General features: G+C 51.4%; 2 protein-coding genes across 2 annotated transcripts in view; one reads left to right on the top strand and one right to left on the bottom strand.

Annotated features, from left to right (window-relative positions):
* RIMBP2 (RIMS binding protein 2) overlaps positions 1-13,019 on the bottom strand; it is a 1,305,415-nt gene that overhangs the window by 502,303 nt on the left and 790,093 nt on the right. The window lies entirely within an intron of this gene.
* LOC144792069 (uncharacterized) overlaps positions 9,289-13,019 on the top strand; it is a 172,177-nt gene continuing 168,446 nt past the window's right edge. The window contains exon 1 of the mRNA XM_078666917.1: positions 9,289-9,965. The gene's annotated coding sequence lies outside the window, so the exon portion shown is untranslated. The remainder of the gene's footprint in view (positions 9,966-13,019) is intronic.

The raw sequence follows: 13,019 nt of genomic DNA, 5'->3' as shown, positions 1-13,019 counted from the left end.
GACTGGTGCCCACTGTGAGTGCGTCTACCCATGAGGGACAGTAAAGGGATCTCACGGACTTCTATGGACTGGTGCCGGCTGTGAGTGTGTCTACCCATGAGGGACAGTAAAGGATCTCATGGGCTTCTGTGGACTGATGCCGACTGTGAGTGCGTTGACCTGTGAGGGACAGTAAAGGGATCTCATGGACTTCTATGGACTGGTGCCAGCTGTGAGTGCGTCTACCCATGAGGGACAGTAAAGGGATCTCATGGACTTCTATGGACTGGTGCCGACGGTGAGTGCTTCTACCCATGAGGGACAGTAAAGGGATCTCATGGACTTCTGTGGACTGGTGCCGGCTGTGAGTGCGTCTACCCATGAGGGACAGTAAGGGGATCTCATCGACCTCGGTGGACTGGTGCCGACGGTGAGTGCGTCTACCCATGAAGGACAGTAAAGGGATCTCATGGACTTCTGTGGACTGATGCTGACGGTGAGTGCGTCTACCCATGAGGGACAGTAAAGGGATCTCATGGACTTCTGTGGACTGATGCCGACGGTGAGTGAGTCTACCCATGAGGGACAGTAAAGGGATCTCATGGACTTCTGTGGGCTGATGCCGACGGTGAATGCGTCTACCCTTGAGGGACAGTAAAGGGATCTCATGGACTTCTGTGGACTGGTGTCGGCTGTGAATGCGTCTACCTGTGAGGGACAGTAAAGGGATCTCATAGACTTCTAGGACTGGTACCGGCTGTGAGTGCGTCTACCCATGAGGGACAGTAAAGGGATCTCATGGACTTCTGTGGACGGGTGCCGGCTGTGAGTGCGCCGACCCATGAGGGACAGTAAAGGGATCTCATGGACTTCTGTGGACTGGTGTTGACGGAGAGTGCGTTGACCCGTGAGGGACAGTAAAGGGATCTCATGGACTTCTGTGGACTGGTGCCGATGGTGAGTGCGTCTACCCATGAGGGACAGTAAAGAGATCTCATGGACTTCTATGGACTGGTGCCGGCTGTGAGTGCGTCGACCCGTGAGGGACAGTAAAGGGATCTCATGGACTTCTGAGGACTGGTGCCGGCTGTGAGTGCGTCTACCCGTGAGGGACAGTAAAGGGATCTCATGGGCTTCTGTGGACTGGTGCCGACTGAGTGTGTCTACCCATGAGGGACAGTAAAGAGATCTCATGGACTACAGTGGACTGGTGCCGACTGTGAGTGCGTCGACCCGTGAGGGACAGTAAAGGGATCTCATGGACTTCTGTGGACTGGTGCCGACGGTGAGTGCGTCTACCCATGAGGGACAGTAAAGAGATCTCATGGACTACAGTGGACTGGTGCCGACTGTGAGTGCGTCGACCCGTGAGGGACAGTAAAGGGATCTCATGGACTTCTGTGGACTGGTGCCGACGGTGAGTGCATCTACCCGTGAGAGACAGTAAAGGGATCTCATGGACTTCTGTGGACTGGTGCCGGCTGTGAGTGCGTCTACCCATGAGGGACAGTAAAGGGATCTCATGGACTTCTGTAGACTGGTGCCGACTGTGAGTGTGTCGACCCGTGAGGGACAGTAAAGGGATCTCATGGACTTCTGTGGACTGGTGCCGATGGTGAGTGCGCCGACCTGTGAGGGACAGTAAAGGGAACACAAGGATTTCTATGGACTGGTGCCCACTGTGAGTGCGTCTACCCGTGAGGGACAGTAAAGGGATCTCATGTACTTCTATGGACTGGTGCCGGCTGTGAGTGCGTCGACCCATGAGGGACAGTAAAGGGATCTCATGGACTTCTGTAGACTGGTGCCGGCTGTGAGTGCGTCTACCACTGAGGGACAGTAAAGGGATCTCATGGACTTCTATGGACTGGTGCCGGCTGTGAGTGCGTCTACCCATGAGGGACAGTAAAGGGATCTCATGGACTTCTGTAGACTGGTGCCGACTGTGAGTGCGTCAACCCGTGAGGGACAGTGAAGGGATCTCATGGACTTCTATGGACTGGTGCCGACTGTGAGTGCGTCTACCCGTGAGGGACAGTACAGGGATCTCACGGACTTCTATGGACTGGTGCCGACTGTGAGTGCGTCTACCCCTGAGGGACAGTAAAGGGATCTCACGGACTTCTGTGGACTGGTGCCGACTGTGAGTGCGTCTACCTGTGAGGGACAGTGAAGGGATCTCATGGACTTCTATGGACTGGTGCCGACTGTGAGTGCGTCTACCCCTGAGGGACAGTAGAGGGATCTCACGGACTTCTGTGGACTGGTGCCGACTGTGAGTGCGTCTACCTGTGAGGGACAGTAAAGGGATCTCATGGACTTCTATGGACTGGTGCCGACTGTGAGTGCGTCTACCTGTGAGGGACAGTAAAGGGATCTCACGGACTTCTCTGGACTGGTGCCGGCTGTGAGTGCGTCTACCCCTGAGGGACAGTAAAGGGATTTCACGAACTTCTGTGGACTGGTGCCGACTGTGAGTGCGTCTACCCCTGAGGGACAGTAAAGGGATCTCATGGACTTCTCTGGACTGGTGCCGGCTGTGAGTGCGTCTACCCCTGAGGGACAGTAAAGGGATCTCACGGACTTCTCTGGACTGGTGCCGCCTGTGAGTGCATCTACCCCTGAGGGACAGTAAAGGGATCTCATGGACTTCTATGGACTGGTGCCGACTGTGAGTGCGACTACCTATGAGGGACAGTAGAGGTATCTCACAGACTTCTATGGACTGGCGCCGGCTGTGAGTGTGTCTACCTGTGAGGGACAGTAAAGGGATCTCATGGACTTCTATGGACTGGTGCCCACTGTGAGTGCGTCTACCCATGAGGGACAGGAAAAGGATCTCATGGACATCTTTGGACTGGTGCCCTCTGTGAGTGCGTCTACCTGTGAGGGACAGTAAAGGGAACTCACTGACTTCTATGGACTGGTGCCGACTGTGAGTGCGTCTACCCATGAGGGACAGTAAATGGATCTCATGGACTTCTGTGGACTGGTGCCGACTGTGAGTGCGTCTGTGTGGGACAGTAAAGGGATCTCATGGACTTCTGTGGACTGGTGCCGACTGTGAGTGTGTCTACCCATGAGGGACAGGAGAAGGAACTCATGGACTTCTGTGGACTGGTGCCGACTGTGAGTGCGTCTACCCCTGAGGGACAGTAAAGGGATCTCATGGACTTCTCTGGACTGGTGCCGACGGTGAATGCATCTACCTGTGAGGGACAGTAAAGGGATCTCATGGACTTCTGTGGACTGGTGCCGACTGTGAGTGCATCTACCCCTGAGGGACAGTAAAGGGATCTCATGGACTTCTCTGGACTGGTGCCGACAGTGAATGCATCTACCTGTGAGGGACAGTAAAGGGATCTCATGGACTTCTGTGGACGGGTGCCGGCTGTGAGTGCGTCAACCTGTGAGGGACAGTAAAGGGATCTAATGGACTTCTATGGACTGGTGCCGACGGTGAGTGCGTCTACCAGTGAGGGACAGTAAAGGGATCTCATAGACTTCTGTGGACTGGTGCCCACTGTGAGTGCGTCCCCCCCCCGAGGGACAGTAAAGGGATTTCATGGACTTCTGTGGACTGGTGCCAACTGTGAGTGCGTCTACCCATGAGGGACAGGAGAGGGATCTCATGGACGTCTGTGGACTGGTGCCGACTGTGAGTGTGTCTACCTGTGAGGGACAGTAAAGGGATCTCATGGGCTTCTGTGGACAGGTGCCGGCTGTGAGTTTGTCGACCCGTGAGGGACAGTAAAGGGATCTCACAGACTTCTATGGACTGGTGCCCACTGTGAGTGCGTCTACCCATGAGGGACAGTAAAGGGATCTCACGGACTTCTATGGACTGGTGCCGGCTGTGAGTGTGTCTACCCATGAGGGACAGTAAAGGATCTCATGGGCTTCTGTGGACTGATGCCGACTGTGAGTGCGTTGACCTGTGAGGGACAGTAAAGGGATCTCATGGACTTCTATGGACTGGTGCCAGCTGTGAGTGCGTCTACCCATGAGGGACAGTAAAGGGATCTCATGGACTTCTATGGACTGGTGCCGACGGTGAGTGCTTCTACCCATGAGGGACAGTAAAGGGATCTCATGGACTTCTGTGAACTGGTACCAACGGTGAGTGCGTCTACCCATGAGGGACAGTAAAGGGATCTCATGAACTTCTGTGGACTGGTGCCGGCTGTGAGTGCGTCTACCCATGAGGGACAGTAAGGGGATCTCATCGACCTCGGTGGACTGGTGCCGACGGTGAGTGCGTCTACCCATGAAGGACAGTAAAGGGATCTCATGGACTTCTGTGGACTGATGCCGACGGTGAGTGCGTCTACCCATGAGGGACAGTAAAGGGATCTCATGGACTTCTGTGGACTGATGCCGACGGTGAGTGAGTCTACCCATGAGGGACAGTAAAGGGATCTCATGGACTTCTGTGGGCTGATGCCGACGGTGAATGCGTCTACCCTTGAGGGACAGTAAAGGGATCTCATGGACTTCTGTGGACTGGTGTCGGCTGTGAATGCGTCTACCTGTGAGGGACAGTAAAGGGATCTCATAGACTTCTAGGACTGGTACCGGCTGTGAGTGCGTCTACCCATGAGGGACAGTAAAGGGATCTCATGGACTTCTGTGGACGGGTGCCGGCTGTGAGTGCGCCGACCCATGAGGGACAGTAAAGGGATCTCATGGACTTCTGTGGACTGGTGTTGACGGAGAGTGCGTTGACCCGTGAGGGACAGTAAAGGGATCTCATGGACTTCTGTGGACTGGTGCCGATGGTGAGTGCGTCTACCCATGAGGGACAGTAAAGAGATCTCATGGACTTCTATGGACTGGTGCCGACTGTGAGTGCGTCGACCCGTGAGGGACAGTAAAGGGATCTCATGGACTTCTATGGACTGGTGCAGACTGTGAGTGCGTCGACCCGTGAGGGACAGTAAAGGGATCTCATGGACTTCTGAGGACTGGTGCCGACTGAGTGTGTCTACCCATGAGGGACAGTAAAGAGATCTCATGGACTACAGTGGACTGGTGCCGACTGTGAGTGCGTCGACCCGTGAGGGACAGTAAAGGGATCTCATGGACTTCTGTGGACTGGTGCCGACGGTGAGTGCGTCTACCCATGAGGGACAGTAAAGGGATCTCATGGACTTCTGTGGACTGGTGCCGACGGTGAGTGCGTCTACCCGTGAGGGACAGTAAAGGGATCTCATGTACTTCTATGGACTGGTGCCGGCTGTGAGTGTGTCTACCCATGAGGGACAGTAAATGGATCTCATGGACTTCTGTGGACTGGTGCCGACTGTGAGTGCGTCTAACCATGAGGGACAGTGAAGGGATCTCATGGACTTCTGTGGACTGGTGCCGACTGTGAGTGCGTCGACCCGTGAGGGACAGGAGAGGGATCTCATGGGCTTCTGTGGACTGGTGCCAGCTGTGAGTGCGTCTACCCATGAGGGACAGTAAAGGGATCTCATGGACTTCTGTGGACTGGTGCCGTCTGTGAGTGCGTCTACCCATGAGGGACAGTGAAGGGATCTCATGGACTTCTGTGGACTGGTGCAGACTGTGAGTGCGTTGGCCTGTGAGGGACAGTAAAGGGATCTCATGGGCTTCTGTGTACTGGTGCCGTCTGTGAGTGCGTCTACCCATGAGGGACAGTAAAGGGATCTCATGGACTTCTGTGGACTGGTGCCGACTGTGAGTGCGTCTACCCATGAGGGACAGTAAATGGATCTCATGGACTTCTGTGGACTGGTGCCGACTGTGAGTGCGTCTACCCATGAGGGACAGTAAAGGGATCTCATGGACTTCTGTGGACTGGTGCCGACTGTGAGTGCGTCTACCCATGAGGGACAGTAAAGGGATCTCATGGACTTCTGAGGACTGGTGCCGACTGAGTGTGTCTACCCATGAGGGACAGTAAAGAGATCTCATGGACTACAGTGGACTGGTGCCGACGGTGAGTGCGTCGACCCATGAGGGACAGTAAAGGGATCTCATGGACTTCTGTGGACTGGTGCCGACGGTGAGTGCATCTACCCGTGAGAGACAGTAAAGGGATCTCATGGACTTCTGTGGACTGGTGCCGACTGTGAGTGCGTCGACCCGTGAGGGACAGTAAAGGGATCTCATGGACTTCTGTGGACTGATGCCGACGGTGAGTGCATCAACCCGTGAGAGACAGTAAAGGGATCTCATGGACTTCTGTGGACTGGTGCCCACTGTGAGTGCGTCGACCCATGAGGGACAGTAAAGAGATCTCATGGGCTTCTGTGGACTGGTACTGACTGTGAGTGCGTCTACCCATGAGGGACAGTAAAAGGATCTCATGGACTTCTGTGGACTGGTGCCGACTGTGAGTGCGTCTACCCATGAGGGACAGTAAAGGGATCTCATGGACTTCTGTGGACTGGTGCCGACTGTGAGTGCGTCTACCCATGAGGGACAGTAAAGGGATCTCATGGACTTCTGAGGACTGGTGCCGACTGAGTGTGTCTACCCATGAGGGACAGTAAAGGGATCTCATGGACTTCTGTGGACTGGTGCCGGCTGTGAGTGCATCTACCCATGAGGGAAAGTAAAGGGATCTCATGGACTTCTGTGGACTGATGCCGACTGTGAGTGCGTCGACCCATGAGGGACAGTAAAGGGATCTCATGGACTTCTGTGGACTGGTGCCGGCTGTGAGTGCGTCTACCCATGAGGGACAGTAAAGGGATCTCATGGGCTTCTGTGGACTGGTGCCCACTGTGAGTGCGTCGACCCATGAGGGACAGTAAAGAGATCTCATGGGCTTCTGTGGACTGGTGCCGGCTGTGAGTGCGTCGACCCGTGAGGGACAGTAAAGGGATCTCATGGACTTCTGAGGACTGGTGCCGACTGAGTGTGTCTACCCATGAGGGACAGTAAAGAGATCTCATGGACTACAGTGGACTGGTGCCGACTGTGAGTGCGTCGACCCGTGAGGGACAGTAAAGGGATCTCATGGACTTCTGTGGACTGGTGCCGACGGTGAGTGCGTCTACCCATGAGGGACAGTAAAGGGATCTCATGGACTTCTGTGGACAGGTGCCGACTGTGAGTGCGTCGACCCATGAGGGACAGTAAAGAGATCTCATGGGCTTCTGTGGACTGGTGCCGGCTGTGAGTGCGTCTACCCATGAGGGACAGTAAAGGGATCTCATGGACTTCTGTAGACTGGTGCCGGCTGTGAGTGCGTCTACCCGTGAGGGACAGTAAAGGGATCTCATGGGCTTCTGTGGACTGGTGCCGGCTGTGAGTGCGTCTACCCATGAGGGACAGTAAAGGGATCTCATGGACTTCTGTAGACTGGTGCCGACTGTGAGTGTGTCGACCCGTGAGGGACAGTAAAGGGATCTCATGGACTTCTGTGGACTGGTGCCGATGGTGAGTGCGCCGACCTGTGAGGGACAGTAAAGGGAACACAAGGATTTCTATGGACTGGTGCCCACTGTGAGTGCGTCTACCCGTGAGGGACAGTAAAGGGATCTCATGTACTTCTATGGACTGGTGCCGGCTGTGAGTGCGTCTACCCATGAGGGACAGTAAAGGGATCTCATGGACTTCTGTGGACGGGTGCCGGCTGTGAGTGCGCCGACCCATGAGGGACAGTAAAGGGATCTCATGGACTTCTGTGGACTGGTGTTGACGGAGAGTGCGTTGACCCGTGAGGGACAGTAAAGGGATCTCATGGACTTCTGTGGACTGGTGCCGATGGTGAGTGCGTCTACCCATGAGGGACAGTAAAGAGATCTCATGGACTTCTATGGACTGGTGCCGACTGTGAGTGCGTCGACCCGTGAGGGACAGTAAAGGGATCTCATGGACTTCTATGGACTGGTGCAGACTGTGAGTGCGTCGACCCGTGAGGGACAGTAAAGGGATCTCATGGACTTCTGAGGACTGGTGCCGACTGAGTGTGTCTACCCATGAGGGACAGTAAAGAGATCTCATGGACTACAGTGGACTGGTGCCGACTGTGAGTGCGTCGACCCGTGAGGGACAGTAAAGGGATCTCATGGACTTCTGTGGACTGGTGCCGACGGTGAGTGCGTCTACCCATGAGGGACAGTAAAGGGATCTCATGGACTTCTGTGGACAGGTGCCGGCTGTGAGTGCGTCTACCCATGAGGGACAGTAAAGGGATCTCATGGACTTCTGTGGACTGGTGCCGACTGTGAGTGCGTCTACCCATGAGGGACAGTAAAGGGATCTCATAGACTTCTAGGACTGGTACCGGCTGTGAGTGCGTCTACCCATGAGGGACAGTGAAGGGATCTCATGGACTTCTGTGGACTGGTGCCGACTGTGAGTGCGTCGACCCGTGAGGGACAGGAGAGGGATCTCATGGGCTTCTGTGGACTGGTGCCAGCTGTGAGTGCGTCTACCCATGAGGGACAGTAAAGGGATCTCATGGACTTCTGTGGACTGGTGCCGTCTGTGAGTGCGTCTACCCATGAGGGACAGTGAAGGGATCTCATGGACTTCTGTGGACTGGTGCCGGCTGTGAGTGCGTCTACCCATGAGGGACAGTGAAGGGATCTCATGGACTTCTGTGGACTGGTGCCGACTGTGAGTGCGTCGACCCGTGAGGGACAGGAGAGGGATCTCATGGGCTTCTGTGGACTGGTGCCAGCTGTGAGTGCGTCTACCCATGAGGGACAGTAAAGGGATCTCATGGACTTCTGTGGACTGGTGCCGTCTGTGAGTGCGTCTACCCATGAGGGACAGTGAAGGGATCTCATGGACTTCTGTGGACTGGTGCAGACTGTGAGTGCGTCGGCCTGTGAGGGACAGTAAAGGGATCTCATGGGCTTCTGTGGACTGGTGCCGTCTGTGAGTGCGTCTACCCATGAGGGACAGTAAAGGGATCTCATGGACTTCTGTGGACTGGTGCCGACTGTGAGTGCGTCTACCCATGAGGGACAGTAAAAGGATCTCATGGACTTCTGTGGACTGGTGCCGACTGTGAGTGCGTCTACCCATGAGGGACAGTAAAGGGATCTCATGGACTTCTGTGGACTGGTGCCGACTGTGAGTGCGTCTACCCATGAGTAGTATAAACTTTATTCGGATTATTACAATCCATAAAAGCATTACAGTTTAAAAATCTTCAATGAGATCTAATTTTACCAGTTAGTTTAAAAACAGCAAAAAGAAATTACAGTGCTATTATAATTTAAAGGTTGTTCCGATGTCTGTATATACATTTTAGAAAATTCAGGACATGGTAACATGTGGCTTCGGTGTCCAAAAGCTGCAAACTCAACATGGCTGCTCTGCATTGTCTAAGACCCCACGTTTTTAAAAGGGTCAGTAGCCAGAGTTTTCGGTGGTCCTGATAAAATTTACAGAACAGAACTGTATGAATGGTGGATTGACCTGATATCCCATCACATGGACACGGGGGTGCATTTGGATCCCAAACATTTGGTATTGGGAAAACCACCAGTTTATGAAATAAGTTCAGTCTGAATCTTATCAGGAGAAATCGTTCAAAGGTGCCAATGTCAAGATTTAGATAAGGCTGCATTGAAAGGGTAGATTGGACCAGCATAGCATGCTGCACCGACTGTTTTCCGGCTTCTGTCTGAAGTCTCAATTTTGTCAGATGATCCAACGCTCGCTTTTTTAAATTGTCGTTTGCGAGTTCTCCAATTTTTTCGGGATTTAGATAATATTTTTCCATTCCAAGATCGCTAAGAAAGGTCCGGATATAGGCCAGCCATTTGATTTTTAAAGCGTAGTCCAGAGACATTGCATCCGCCAATATTGATTTTGTGAGGTCGTTTTTGTCTGACACCCAAATACGTCGCCAAAGTAGGAGTGGTTGGATTCTGGCAAGATCTTCAATGTATGGTGCCCCTAATTCTAAGTGGCAGGCGTAAACGGAGGAAGTTTTGGGGGCAGATAGGATGAATCTAAAAAACTTATTTTCTGCGGTTTGCAGAGAAGTGACGTCCGTATATCCCCATAGGCCTGCTCCATATAAGGCTGTAGATTGGCACTTGGCTTTATATATGGTTAGCAGTTCCCTGGGTGGACGTTTTCCTAATTTTTGAGAAAACGACACCAATGCGGCTAGTGCTCTTTTAAAACAGTGTTTTCTAGCTTCCACTGCTGGTTTCCAGGAGAGTTTATTGTCTATCATGACCCCCAAATAACAGTATTCATTTGTTGAGTCAATTTTTTGACTGTCGAGGTAGATGGATTTTTGCTGTTTTTTCCCGACTCCAGCCTTCATTACGAAAGTCTTTTTTACATTTATGTGGAGGTCAAGAGTTCTCATGAACTGGAAATATCTATTAAGGGACCTTTGGAGTTCACGGGGAGTTTGTGCGAGGAGGACGGCGTCATCCGCGTACAGCAGAGCGGGGATCGGGCGATGTTTGGCCAGTGGGAGGTCACGGGCACCCTTTAACAGCTCGACCTCCAAGTTGTTGGTATAGAGGGAGAAAAGGAAGGGTGCCAGGACACAACCCTGTCTAACCCCGCGCTCTACTGTGAAGGACGCCGTCAGTTCTCCCTTTGTCCCGTAGCGAACTCTTGCGGATGGATTGGAATAGAGTTCCCTTAAAAAATTCAGGAGTGGTTGGTCTATCCCCATCTGTGCTAAAAGGGACCACAATTTTGTGTGGGAGACACAGTCGAAGGCCGCGGACAGGTCTACATAGGTCATATAAAGTTTTGCTTTCTTTGCATGCACATATTTTCCGAAAATTATTGATAAATTTAGGGCTTGTTCCACAGTACCTAATCCTTTTCTGAATCCGAATTGAAGATCGGATAGGACACCTCTTTCTTCCGCCCAGTCCTGCAGTCTTTCTAATATCACTCTTCCTGCTATTTTCCCCAGTGAGTCCAGCAGGGAAATTGGGCGATAGCAGGCGGGGTCCATACGGTTACCTTTTTTAAAAATCGGCACCATAATGGACCTAGTCCAAGATTCTGGAATTCCTATTTTTGCCGTAGCGCTACAGACCCTTGTTAAAATTGGTGCCCAAAGTGCTGTTTGGTATTTAAAAAGGTCTGCCGGGACACCATCCGGCCCTGGTGCTTTCCCTTTTTTGGTAGAGTTCAATGCCACAAGAATTTCAGAAATTTCGAAATTTATATCTATCGGGTATAGTGAGAGTATTTTTTCCTCTTCTTCCAGCTCTTGATCATAGATTGGTTTTTGGAAGATACTGGTAAAATGTGTTACCCAAGTTGCGGCATCTATGGCGGCTTCAATTTTTGGGGAAGTGTCATCCGCCAAAAAGGGAGATCTTATAATTCTCCAGAAGGCTGTAGAGTCTTTTTCCTGGGCACTAGTGTGGAGTTCGTGCCACAGCGCTTGCTTCAATTCCTCTTTCCTCTTTTTCCTTGTTTTTTGATATTCACTTCTAAGAGTGGCTATTGTTCTGGGATCCCTTTCGTTTTTATTTAAGGCTAACTTTAGTTTTGTATGTGCCTTAGTGCACTCTTGATTGAACCAGCCAATGGCCCGGGATAAATCAGATTTTTGTTTTCTTGTAAGTAACAACTTAATTTTTTCCATAATTTGGGCGAAGTTAGTTAAAAGCTCCGTGTCACTAGTAGCTAGATCCAGACAGATTTCAATTTGGGGATAGACTGATCTTATTAGCTCTTTGGTGAGTTCCTCTGGATTTATCCTCTCCCACTTTATAGTATACCCATTTACTTTATCCACGTTGATATTTTCCTGAGCCAATGCATTAGCTATTATTACTGGAGAAGAATTTTGATAGGTTAATAAGACTTCCAGAGTTAGTATTGCATGGTCACTTTGGGAATTTGGTGATACTTCAAAGGTCTTAACTCTTGATTGTAAGGAAGCTGATATAATTATAAAGTCCACCGTAGTTTGGTAACCTCTTCCTATATAGGTGGGTGCAAGTGAGTTTTCCCCATAGTCCAAGGTGTTTACTATCTGGAGATCCAGATCGGATAGGAGATCATTCATTTGCCTTCCCATTTTGTTGTGCGAAAAATGGGTAAGTAGGAGGCCGTCTTCTGTCACCATGCCAGGGCATTTTCTTTTTAATTGGGTACAGGCGTGGAGATTGAAATCGCCTGCCCATACTATTATTGCCGGGCCTCTTTCTCCTTGCTGCATTATGAGGGTAGTTAGTTTTTCGTGGAGGTGGGCCAAAACTCTCTCGAAGTCCAATTCATCCAGATTGTTATAAAAATTAATAATGATCATTGACTCTCTTTTCTGGAAGTAAAGACCAAGGATCTGCAAATTTGATGCCAGTTCAATAACCTTTATTTTAACGTTTTGGATAGTGTTCGCTATGTAAGTGCACAGACCTCCCTTTGGTCTGCCTGAGTGTCCCGACTGCGCGAGGGACGAGTACGTCTTGTACCCCTGCAGGTAATATTCTTTTAGTGACCATGTCTCCTGTATACACAGTACTTGATGGTTAAGCATGTGGTACAGGATTGTCCCATCCTCTATTTTTGTCCTTAATCCAGCAATGTTCCACGAGCTCAAGTTCAGAGTTGTTAAGCTATCTCTTGAGCTTTTTGTTCTTTTTAATTCATTTAGTTTGTTGGGAATAGGTGGAATCTCTAGGTCTGGAGGGACTGATGGGGGTTCAGCGGGTTCCAAGCGGTCTGTGTGATTTTGGGAGTATTCCTGAGGTTGTGGTAGTCAGTCAACGCACTCCAGGGGACTATATCTGTTTGCTAATTGGGGGCCATTCCAACTATCCCAACGTATGGGATCGTTATGCTTTGTCCAATGATCCTGTCCACTCCATTCACTCCTATCTCTGCCTTGATGATTTGGGCCTAGTGGGTTGAATGGGGGAAACCATCCTTGCCGCGGCTGTTGCCATGAATTGGTGTTATAGTGCGTATATTGCTGGGGTAGCCACCATTGTTGGGTGGTATGATGTGGATGTTGAGGTGGGTTTACGGGAGATTGGGTGACAGGGTGTGTGGGTTGGGCAAATAAGGCCTGTGGTTGCCACTGAAAAGCAGAATGCTGTAAATTTTGGAAGGAACTT

Source organism: Lissotriton helveticus, chromosome 11 (assembly GCF_964261635.1).
Source record: "Lissotriton helveticus chromosome 11, aLisHel1.1, whole genome shotgun sequence".
Lineage (NCBI taxonomy): Eukaryota > Metazoa > Chordata > Amphibia > Caudata > Salamandridae > Lissotriton > Lissotriton helveticus.
This window is presented reverse-complemented; position numbering and strand designations above follow the sequence as displayed.